Below are 12,680 nucleotides of genomic sequence, written 5' to 3' on the forward strand. Positions count from 1 at the left end.
AGTGGACATATAAGTAACATGTGACCAAGTATTATCGAAATATCTCCAGTCGTTTGGAAGTTATGCAGTAACATATATCTCCCATAGATTTGTATTGGACTTTAAACAAAACCCCGACCCTGGCAAATGGGGGTGGGTAAGGGTTAAATTACCTATCCTATGTTTGTTGTTGACATATAAGTAACATGTGTGCCAAGTTTCATGTTAATATCTTTAGCCGTTTGGACGTGATGCTGGAACATACACACATACATACACACACACATACACACGTTGAGTTTTATATATAGATTAAAACATTTTTAACAACCATATTATAAAAGATCTTTAAAGGGGTACTCCGGTGAAAATTACTTCTATTTAAAATCTTAACCCTTCCAGTACATATCAGCTGCTGTATGCTCCACAGGAAGTCCTTTTCTTTTCTGTCTGACCACAGTGCTCTCTGCGGACACCTGTCTGTCTCAGTAACTGTCAAGAGCAGGAGAGGTTTGCTATGGGGATTTGCTCCTGCTCTTGACAGTTCCTGAGATAGACAGAGGTGTCAGCAGAGAGCACTGTGTTAAAAAGAAAATAACTTCCTCTGTAGTATACAGCAGCTGATAAGTACTGGAAGGGTTAGGATTTTTAAATAGAAGTATTTTACAAATCTGTTCAACGTTCTGGCACCAGTTGATTTAAAAAGACAGGTAAGCTTGAAATATGTTTAGTAACCTGACCCCTCCCTGCCACTAACATATATACCCCAAACTTCCACTGACCTATCAGATAACAGCCTGGGAAAAATATGCTCATCGTCTTAAAACCATTAACCCCTTAACCTAAGGCACTTCCCCAAAGCCATTATCAAAGGCAGCAGGTTAGAATCTTGCTAGCAAAGATTGGCTCTTTTTTTAAGTACTTAAGCACTTATGGGTCCTCAAATGCTAATGCAGCTATCTACTGGCTCAACAGTACTAAGGAGCTCCTCCTTTGGTACCCAAATAGGGCCTAACTATAGCTTTCCCTGGGTTTGAGCAAACCCCTGTTCACCCCATAAAGGTTACCAAAACATGTCTGACTTTGTCTCAAAGCAGTAGCAGACTTCCCATTGCTGTGTACTTACATGATGACAGTGCACTATTTATACACTCACAGTGGCCCACACTAAGTCTGTAACCAGTCTGTTTCTAACCAAAAGATAGTAGAAGCAAATAATACTAAGGAAGAAATAGTTTTTCCATGAAAAGCTTAAAAAAAGTCCCTTTTTCATGGGTCATGGGTCTTGTATGTGTAAGCCTGGCTGGTAGTAGCAGCAGCAAGGTGTTGGACTGATGGTGGTTGTAGGAAATGGTGGACTGGTGGGAGGTATAGAAGCCAGCAGACAGCAGGCGGTGGTAGACTGGTAATAGTTTTATCCTGCAAACAGCGGGCAGTGATGGACTTGTGGTAGCTGTAGTAACCAGTGGACAGCAGGCAGTAGCTAGCTGACAGCAGGCAGTTGTGGACTAATTATAGGTGTAGCCAGCGAACAGCTGGCAGTGGTGGACTAGTGGTAGATGTAGCCAGTGGATAGCAGGCAGTGGTAGACTAGTAGTAGTTGTAGCCAGTGGACAGCAAGGGTGGTGGTAATATTAGTACCTAATCAGTGGCATCAGGCACAGGAGTTTTAAATACCTCACTGATCCATGCCTGATTCATTTTAACAAATGTGAACTTTTCCAAAATGCTGGAGATCTTGTTCGCTTAAGGGTGACAATAATGCTGCACTGAACACTCTCTCTGATGCTACACTAGAGGGTGGACAAGACCAAACACCCATGGCAAACAGGGCAAGTTGTGGCCAATGGTCTAATCTCATGACCCAGAAGTCCATGGGGTCTAGGTTCATGGTGTCTGTCAGAGAAAAGGCACAGCTTAGGAATGCATCAACCTGGTTGTCCAGGTGGTGGTGTACATCATCATGTACTTTTACTCTCAATGCCAGAAAAGTGGATTTATGTTAAACCTAACTAGTAGTGCTATGTTTTTGATTAGACTCAGTAAATACAGGTAACTTGGTCTGTTCAATGTTCACTCTCAATGCTATAAATGCATATTTATGTTAAACCCAGCTACTTATGCTGTTTTTTTCTTTTATTAAGCCTAGAAAATAAAGGTAACTCAAAGGTAAAATATAAATTCAATGTTCACTCTCAATGCTAGAAATGCATATTTATATTAAACCCAACTATAGATGCTATGTTTTTTTTTTTTTTTTTTTATAAAACCCAGAAAATACAGGTAACTTGGTATAAAAGGCCTGTTGACTCTCAACACGGATTGCAGATTAATGTAAACATACAGGTCAGCATACTGCACAATTCTTTGCTCAACTTGCTTTGTATTGTAGTGTGATATCTTTCTATGGGCTTGTTCTGTAGTCACACTGCTGGGAATTGTAGTACAGCAACTGGGCACAATAATGAGGTCACTGAGGTTAGCACAATGTCTAGCTCAAATTGCTTTGTATTAAAGAGTGATGGCTTTCTATGGGCTCATTCTGCAGTCACACTGATGGGATTTGTAGTGGAACAACTGGACAAAGTAATGCTGGTCACTGCACAATGCTTTGCTCAAATTGCTTTGTATTGTATTTGTAAAAGTTTTCTGGGATCAGTAGCTCATAGTGAGTTCTTATGTGCACTTGTCAGCTTTACAATACAGTGCATAGAGATTATCAATCTCTTAGACCCACCCCTATGCTTTCTTCTGAATTGGCCTGGCAGCTGTATGCAAGCAATGATTGGCTAACCTGCGGTCATGTGATCTTGCTGCTAGCTGTAAAGTATGCTGGGCTACCCTGATCTCAGTGTACCTACTTGGCTACTTGGTAACTTAGCCACTATTATTTAAAGGTTGAAAAGTATATCATGTGGTGTTTTTTTTTTTCTACTGCCATGATTTACATAATAGGCAAAAAGAAAAAAAAACACCCTGATACAGTTTCTCATCATTAAAGGGTTTCCCAACTCAAGTTATGACATATCGCTAGAATGGGTTGTGGTCCAGCCTCTTGAACACCCCCTTCGATTCCAAAACTTAGAGTCTTACCCCTGCACATGGCAAATGGCAGTAGCTGCATTTCCTGTACAGCCAGGCGCACCACTGTGCAGGGGGAAACTTGAAACACGCTGCAACCCTACAAAAGTGTTGCATCCCCTGCAGTCTCACAACCAGATGTGTAATCACTTTACGAAATGGAAAACCCCTTTAACAGCACTACTTTTCCTTCCAGATGTCCATGTAGGTTTATATTTAAGAGAGTGTCCAGATTAATTTGGCATAGTCAATATATTTATCGTTGTGTCTGGATCAATGCCCCCTTTTTGCACAGACCCCAAGCATCTGTTTGGCTTGCATTGTTGATGATCCAGCTCTGCCTACATATAATGTTCTCTTTTTAGCTTTATAAACAGATGGTACCAGGATCCAGTGGCAACAGACGTTCATCTGGATTTTAAGAATAAAGTGCTGTTGTGTGTGTATCAGGTAGGGTGTGCCTTCAATACAATTTCCGACTCCATCTCTTTGGCTTTAATTTTGGATCCTGTAAATGTTTTCTCTGCAGGGCAAGACAGTAACACAACAGACATAATTCCTTTGTAATGGCTGCTTTTACACTTTTTTCCTTCCTTTTCTCATTTTCACATAAGTTTCGGACTTTACATTTGTATCTCATTTAGAATTCCGAGAGCCTGGTGTACAAAATGGCGCAACATACAGCAACCAGCAGGGGGTAAATGAGAGATCAGAAATGACTTATTGTAGTATTTACATTCCCAGATTCGCACAAAAGGCTGGAAAAAAAAGTAACAAACCGCTTGATTTCATTGAGCCCTAGGGTGCTGGGTGGTAAATCAGTGTTTGTAACGCAGATTTAAAAACAGAGCAGACAAATACTGCAAACAGTGAGACCGACAATTTTGCTAGCATCAGGGCGTGAAATTTCAAATATAAAAATTGCCTGTTTATAGCCTTGTGGAGCCGAGCCTGGACAAATTCAGTTTTGTGCTTTTGGGAAGATAAGTATGTTGCTTAGCATTAATCTAATGGATACTTGTTTAACATGACAGGGCTTTTCAATGTGTTTCTCGTGCTGCACAGGCCTGCTTGATGTAATAGTGATATGATGCACCCAAAGTAGTTTAACCATTGCAGCGCCTTCTCCATAGTCCATGTTAATTTGTGGACTTTAAATGCATTTATGTAGAATGCCTATACTGAACAAGGGCATTGCAGGGATAGATTAATATGCAAGATAAAGCAGCTCTTACAAACAGCACCACACATATTCACTGGTGTTTAATGTTGCAGTTTAGCTTCAGAGAAGTGAACAAGACTAAGCTGCAATACCACACACGACCTATAGATAGTAGGGGTGTGAATCGCCAAGAATTTGGCGATTCGATTCGAATCGCGATACCAGTGTGGCGATTCTATATATCCCGATATATCGCGATACCGTCTAGGTGACGATACATCGCGATATATCCCGATATATCGCCCACCTGGGAGCATTCATAGATCCCAATAGACGCCGCTGTCAGCTTTGACAGCGGCGATCTAGTACTTCGGTGCTCACTTTTCTCATGTTATCCCGTCCGGGCTGCAAAATAAAATAAAACGCACTTTCTCTTACCTGCCAACGAGCCCCCGGAGCTCCGGTACAGGTGTTCGGTCCCCGGGCTGTATTCTTCTTACTTCCTGTTAGTCCGGCACGTCACATGGAGCTTCAGCCTATCACCAGCGGAGGCGGGACATCGCTGCGGCTGGTGATAGGCTGAAGCTCCATGTGACGTGCCGGACTAACAGGAAGTAAGAAGAATACAGCCCGGGGACCGAACACCTGTACCGGAGCTCCGGGGGCTCGTTGGCAGGTAAGATAAAGTGCATTTTATTTTGCAGCCTGGACAGGATAAAATGAGAAAAGTGCGCACCGGATACTCCTTTAATAGCCAGCCGCGGCGATTGCCGCATGCTGGCTATTAGCGGCGGCCCCCGGCTACTGAAATCAGCCGGGGGTCGCATAGTACGGAGTGGGCACGAGTCGGAGCCCGCTCCATAGCCGTGTCAGATCCGGCCTGCTCGGCTCCACAAATGTGGAACTTTTATCTCCTGATGCCCGGGACATGACATGCTGTTCCGGGCGTCCGCAGATAAAAATTCCACATCCCTAAAAGAATCGATTCAAAAATATTTTGAATCGATTCTGTATCGGCAAATGAAAAATCGCGATTATCGCGAGAATCGATTTTTTCTTACATCCCTAATAGATAGGTGTGGCACTGTTTGTGGGGGGAAAAAAGAGGTTGTTTAATTCATAGACAAACCCTTTTAAGAGACTCTAACCTCCAACTCCCCCCCCCCCCCCCCCCCATCAGTAAATCCGTCATTTTTGTCTTTCTACTCACATGCATTTTCCTGCTGTAAGCCTGCAAATGGGGACGGGCTCTGCATGTTGATGTAGAGAGGACTACTGTTTTTTACACCCATTTTACTTATTTCTTTTATTTCATTTTACAATTTTTGAACCCAGCCTGAGGAGAAAAATATACATGGGCACTGTCATTAAAATTTTTTTTGCTATTGCACTCCTTATGGTAAATACTAAATGTTTCTAATGTACTTTGTTTAAAAACAAAATTTAGTTTTCTATATTTTGTGTTTAAAAAAACGGCACTAGGTGTCTCCCTACTTGTCCAGAGCACATTTCTTCCAATCTCTTGCACAGACTTTGGACTCCTGCTGGCCTGGCAGAAGTCCAAAATCAAGAAATTCAGTCTGAAGGGCTGAAAGGTGTGTGTGCAGCCTCAGCCAATCATAGCTCATCTCACACACTGAAAACTCTTTTTAATTAGAAAATTACAAACCTTATCCAAGTCAAAAACACAAAACAAAGCAAACTTAACTAGCTATAACATAAATAAAAATACTCTAGTACCGAAAACAAAACCCTGTCTAACCAGCTAGCCCAGCTTTACTAAAATACTAAAATATGCACACATACCTAACCAAACTATATAATCAACACACTCAAATGCATACTGAAAATGAACAAAAAAATAGCACAACTTGGCTTATCAAAATATAAACATAAAATTTAGCACTACCTGGCTATAACTCTAAACCATTCATACTTGGGAAACACGCAAGAAAACAAAACAGAAAACATAACAAGCACACCACTCATTTTTTTTTTTTATAATAAAAATAATAATAATCATATCACACACGCATTTACTTACAAAACTAGACCAAATTAACTGAATCCTCATCCGGGACTAACGAAAGTACCAAAGAAAACATCACAAAACTATCAAATCACCACACTTACACAAACATACTGAAAACTAACTTAAAAATAGCACAACTTGGCGTATCAAAATAAACATAAGATTTAGCATTATCCGGCTATAAGGAAATACACAACAAGGAAATACACAACAAGAAAACAAAACAGAAAACATAACAAGCACACCACTGAAAAAAAAAAAAACTAAACCAAATAAACTGAAATAAACCTCATATCAACACAACAACTGGTCTGACTGCCATAACTACTATAATGCTATATAATATGAAACAATACAGATATAAAACACAATATAGATACAAAATCACTAAATATAATATATAAATAAAATATAATATATAAATACAATATATGCACTACAGAAAACACCTACAAAATCAATAGGAAACCCTAGGAAAATCCCTACACTAAAACTGTCCCCTCACCCACACCACCCCTCCTGTTCATGGGTCCGAGTCCATACCGTTCGTACAGTTCACAAAGTCCAGTCCTTAAATGAATCATGTTAGGTCCCCCAAAAAAGGCAAAACACCACCACCCACAAATACACCCTCCCCACCTAGCACTCCTGCCAACCAACTTACACACTAACTTATACACACTGAACCACAACCCACTTTAGGCCCAAGTTTGGTTGCCTGTAAGCCCATCATACCATATCAGCTTAAAACAAAACAAAAAGCTAGCATGCATTAGAGTGCATGCATTAGCCCACAACCGGGAAGAAGGATGGCAGATTGGACACAACAAAATAATTTTAAACTCTTACCCTAATCCCCCTACAATTCTCCCTAATTGTTACGCCGAGCGTTCCGGGTCCCCGCTCCTCCCCGGAGCGCTCGCTTCTCTCTCGCTACCGCAGCGCTCCGGGCAGCTCCACTGACCCGGTGCACTGCGATACCCTCTCCAGCCGGGATGCGATTCGCGATGCGGGTAGCGCCCGCTCGCGATGCGCACCCCGGCTCCCGTACCTGACTCGCTCTCCGTCTGTCCTGTCCCGGCGCGCGCGGCCCCGCTCCCTAGGGCGCGCGCGCGCCGGGTCTCTGCGATTTAAAGGGCCACTGCGCCGCTGATTGGCGCAGTGGTTCCAATTAGTGTGTTCACCTGTGCACTCCCTATTTATACTTCACTTCCCCTTCACTCCCTCGCCGGATCTTGTTGCCATTGTGCCAGTGAAAGCGTTTCCTTGTGTGTTCCTAGCCTGTGTTCCAGACCTCCTGCCGTTGCCCCCGACTACGATCCTTGCTGCCTGCCCCGACCTTCTGCTACGTCCGACCTTGCTTCTGTCTACTCCCTTGTACCGCGCCTATCTTCAGCAGTCAGAGAGGTTGAGCCGTTGCTAGTGGATACGACCTGGTCACTACCGCCGCAGCAAGACCATCCCGCTTTGCGGCGGGCTCTGGTGAAAACCAGTAGTGACTTAGAACCGATCCACTAGCACGGTCCACGCCAATCCCTCTCTGGCACAGAGGATCCACTACCTGCCAGCCGGCATCGTGACAGTAGATCCGGCCATGGATCCCGCTGAAGTTCCTCTGCCAGTTGTCGCCGACCTCACCACGGTGGTCGCCCAGCAGTCACAACAGATAGCGCAACAAGGCCAACAGCTGTCTCAACTGACCGTGATGCTACAGCAGCTACTACCACAGCTTCAGCAATCATCTCCTCCGCCAGCTCCTGCACCTCCTCCGCAGCGAGTGGCCGCTTCTGGTCTACGACTATCCTTGCCGGATAAATTTGATGGGGACTCTAAATTCTGCCGTGGCTTTCTTTCCCAATGTTCCCTGCACTTGGAGATGATGTCGGACCAGTTTCCTACTGAAAGGTCTAAGGTGGCTTTCGTAGTCAGCCTTCTGTCTGGAAAAGCTCTGTCATGGGCCACACCGCTCTGGGACCGCAATGACCCCGTCACTGCCTCTATACACTCCTTCTTCTCGGAAATTCGAAGTGTCTTTGAGGAACCTGCCCGAGCCTCTTCTGCTGAGACTGCCCTGTTGAACCTGGTCCAGGGTAATTCTTCCGTTGGCGAGTACGCCGTACAATTCCGTACTCTTGCTTCAGAATTATCCTGGAATAATGAGGCCCTCTGCGCGACCTTTAAAAAAGGCCTATCCAGCAACATTAAAGATGTTCTGGCCGCACGAGAAATCCCTGCTAACCTACATGAACTCATCCATCTTGCCACTCGCATTGACATGCGTTTTTCCGAAAGGCGTCAGGAGCTCCGCCAGGATATGGACTTTGTTCGCACAAGGCGTTTTTTCTCCCCGGCTCCTCTCTCCTCTGGTCCCCTGCAATCCGTTCCTGTGCCTCCCGCCGTGGAGGCTATGCAGGTCGACCGGTCTCGCCTGACACCTCAAGAGAGGACACGACGCCGCATGGAGAATCTCTGCCTGTACTGTGCCAGTACCGAACACTTCCTGAAGGATTGTCCTATCCGTCCTCCCCGCCTGGAAAGACGTACGCTGACTCCGCACAAAGGTGAGACAGTCCTTGATGTCTACTCTGCTTCTCCACGTCTTACTGTGCATGTGCGGATATCTGCCTCTGCCTTATCCTTCTCTACTATGGCCTTCTTGGATTCCGGATCTGCAGGAAATTTTATTTTGGCCTCTCTCGTCAATAGGTTCAACATCCCAGTGACCAGTCTCGCCAGACCCCTCTACATCAATTGTGTAAACAATGAAAGATTGGACTGTACCATACGTTTCCGCACGGAGCCCCTTCTAATGTGCATCGGACCTCATCACGAGAGGATTGAATTTTTGGTCCTCCCCAATTGCACTTCCGAAATCCTCCTTGGACTACCCTGGCTTCAACTCCATTCCCCAACCCTGGATTGGTCCACTGGGGAGATCAAGAGTTGGGGGCCCTCTTGTTTCAAGGACTGCCTAAAGCCGGTTCCCAGTACCCCTTGCCGTGACTCTGTGGTTCCCCCTGTAACCGGTCTCCCTAAGGCCTATATGGACTTTGCGGATGTTTTTTGCAAAAAACAAGCTGAGACTCTACCTCCTCACAGGCCTTATGATTGTCCTATTGACCTCCTCCCGGGCACTACTCCACCCCGGGGCAGAATCTATCCTCTGTCCGCCCCAGAGACTCTTGCTATGTCGGAGTACATCCAGGAAAATTTAAAAAAAGGCTTTATCCGTAAATCCTCCTCTCCTGCCGGAGCCGGATTTTTCTTTGTGTCCAAAAAAGATGGCTCTCTACGTCCTTGCATTGACTACCGCGGTCTTAATAAAATCACGGTAAAGAACCGCTACCCCCTACCCCTCATCTCTGAACTCTTTGATCGCCTCCAAGGTGCCCACATCTTTACTAAACTGGACTTAAGAGGTGCTTATAATCTCATCCGCATCAGAGAGGGGGATGAATGGAAAACGGCATTTAACACTAGAGATGGACACTTTGAGTATCTGGTTATGCCCTTTGGCCTGTGCAACGCCCCTGCCGTCTTCCAAGACTTTGTTAATGAAATTTTTCGTGATCTCTTATACTCCTGTGTTGTTGTATATCTGGACGATATCCTGATTTTTTCTGCCAATCTAGAAGAACACCGCCAGCATGTCCGTATGGTTCTTCAGAGACTTCGTGACAATCAACTTTATGCCAAGATAGAGAAATGTCTGTTTGAATGCCAATCTCTTCCTTTCCTAGGATACTTGGTCTCTGGCCAGGGACTACAAATGGATCCAGACAAACTCTCTGCCGTCTTAGATTGGCCACGCCCCTCCGGACTCCGTGCTATCCAACGTTTTTTGGGGTTCGCCAATTATTACAGGCAATTTATTCCACATTTTTCTACCGTTGTGGCCCCTATCGTGGCTTTAACCAAAAAAAATGCCAATCTCAAGTCTTGGCCTCCTCAAGCGGAAGACGCCTTTAAACGGCTCAAGTCTGCCTTTTCTTCGGCTCCCGTGCTCTCCAGACCTGATCCTTCTAAACCCTTCCTATTGGAGGTTGATGCCTCCTCTGTAGGAGCTGGAGCGGTCCTTCTACAAAAAAATTCTTCCGGGCATGCTGTTACTTGTGGTTTTTTTTCTAGGACCTTCTCTCCGGCGGAGAGAAACTACTCCATCGGGGATCGAGAGCTTCTAGCCATTAAATTAGCACTTGAGGAATGGAGGCATCTGCTGGAGGGATCAAGATTTCCAGTTATTATTTACACCGATCACAAGAACCTCTCCTATCTCCAGTCTGCCCAACGGCTGAATCCTCGCCAGGCCAGGTGGTCTCTGTTCTTTGCCCGATTTAATTTTGAAATTCACTTTCGGCCTGCCGATAAGAACATTAGGGCCGATGCTCTCTCTCGTTCCTCGGATGCCTCGGAAGTTGAACTCTCTCCGCAACACATCATTCCTCCTGACTGCCTGATTTCCACTTCTCCAGTCTCCATCAGGCAAACTCCTCCAGGAAAGACCTTCGTCTCTCCACGCCAACGCCTCGGAATCCTCAAATGGGGTCACTCCTCCCATCTCGCAGGTCATGTAGGCATCAAGAAATCTGTGCAACTCATCTCTCGCTTCTATTGGTGGCCGACTCTGGAGACGGATGTCGTGGACTTTGTGCGAGCCTGCACTGTCTGTGCCCGGGATAAGACTCCTCGCCAGAAGCCCGCTGGTTTTCTTCATCCTCTGCCTGTCCCCGAACAGCCTTGGTCTCTGATTGGTATGGATTTTATTACAGACCTACCCCCATCCCGTGGCAACACTGTTGTTTGGGTGGTCGTTGATCGATTCTCCAAGATGGCACATTTCATCCCTCTTCCTGGTCTTCCTTCTGCGCCTCAGTTGGCTAAACAATTTTTTGTACATATTTTTCGTCTTCACGGGTTGCCCACACAGATAGTCTCGGATAGAGGCGTCCAATTCGTGTCAAAATTCTGGAGGGCTCTCTGTAAACAACTCAAGATTAAATTAAACTTTTCTTCTGCATATCATCCTCAATCCAATGGACAAGTGGAAAGAATTAACCAGGTCTTGGGTGATTATTTACGACATTTTGTTTCCTCCCGCCAGGATGATTGGGCAGATCTTCTACCATGGGCCGAATTCTCGTATAACTTTAGAGTCTCTGATTCTTCCTCCAAATCCCCATTTTTCGTGGTGTACGGCCGTCACCCTCTTCCCCCCCTCCCTACTCCCTTGCCCTCTGGTTTGCCCGCTGTAGATGAAGTGACTCGTGATCTTTCCATCATATGGAAAGAGACCCAAGATTCTCTTTTACAGGCTTCATCTCGCATGAAAAAGTTTGCCGATAAGAAAAGAAGAGCTCCCCCCATTTTTGCTCCCGGAGACAAGGTATGGCTCTCCGCTAAATATGTCCGCTTTCGTGTCCCCAGTTACAAACTGGGTCCACGCTATCTTGGTCCTTTCAAAGTCTTGTGCCAAATTAATCCTGTCTCTTACAAACTTCTTCTTCCTCCTTCTCTCCGTATTCCTAATGCCTTTCATGTCTCTCTTCTTAAACCACTCATCATCAACCGTTTCTCTCCCAAGTTAGTTTCTCCCACTCCTGTCTCCGGTTCTTCTGACGTCTTCTCGGTGAAAGAGATACTGGCCTCCAAGACGATCAGAGGAAAAAAGTTCTTTTTGGTGGATTGGGAGGGCTGTGGACCTGAAGAGAGATCCTGGGAACCTGAGGACAACATCCTAGACAAAAGTCTGCTCCTCAGGTTCTCAGGCTCTAAGAAGAGGGGGAGACCCAAGGGGGGGGGGTACTGTTACGCCGAGCGCTCCGGGTCCCCGCTCCTCCCCGGAGCGCTCGCTTCTCTCTCGCTACCGCAGCGCTCCGGGCAGCTCCACTGACCCGGTGCACTGCGATACCCTCTCCAGCCGGGATGCGATTCGCGATGCGGGTAGCGCCCGCTCGCGATGCGCACCCCGGCTCCCGTACCTGACTCGCTCTCCGTCTGTCCTGTCCCGGCGCGCGCGGCCCCGCTCCCTAGGGCGCGCGCGCGCCGGGTCTCTGCGATTTAAAGGGCCACTGCGCCGCTGATTGGCGCAGTGGTTCCAATTAGTGTGTTCACCTGTGCACTCCCTATTTATACTTCACTTCCCCTTCACTCCCTCGCCGGATCTTGTTGTCATTGTGCCAGTGAAAGCGTTTCCTTGTGTGTTCCTAGCCTGTGTTCCAGACCTCCTGCCGTTGCCCCCGACTACGATCCTTGCTGCCTGCCCCGACCTTCTGCTACGTCCGACCTTGCTTCTGTCTACTCCCTTGTACCGCGCCTATCTTCAGCAGTCAGAGAGGTTGAGCCGTTGCTAGTGGATACGACCTGGTCACTACCGCCGCAGCAAGACCATCCCGCTTTGCGGCGGGCTCTGGTGAAAACCAGTAGTGA

General features: G+C 46.1%; 1 protein-coding gene and 1 long non-coding RNA gene across 2 annotated transcripts in view; one reads left to right on the forward strand and one right to left on the reverse strand.

Annotated features, from left to right (window-relative positions):
- The window catches only part of LOC130282372 (uncharacterized), a 132,075-nt gene that overhangs the window by 9,979 nt on the left and 109,416 nt on the right, over positions 1 to 12,680 (reverse strand). The gene's annotated exons all lie outside the window — the stretch shown is intronic.
- CUEDC2 (CUE domain containing 2) overlaps positions 4,866 to 12,680 on the forward strand; it is a 228,909-nt gene continuing 221,094 nt past the window's right edge. Inside the window, exon 1 of the mRNA XM_056530558.1 lies at positions 4,866 to 4,898. The gene's annotated coding sequence lies outside the window, so the exon portion shown is untranslated. The remainder of the gene's footprint in view (positions 4,899 to 12,680) is intronic.

Source organism: Hyla sarda, chromosome 7 (genome assembly GCF_029499605.1).
Source record: "Hyla sarda isolate aHylSar1 chromosome 7, aHylSar1.hap1, whole genome shotgun sequence".
Lineage (NCBI taxonomy): Eukaryota > Metazoa > Chordata > Amphibia > Anura > Hylidae > Hyla > Hyla sarda.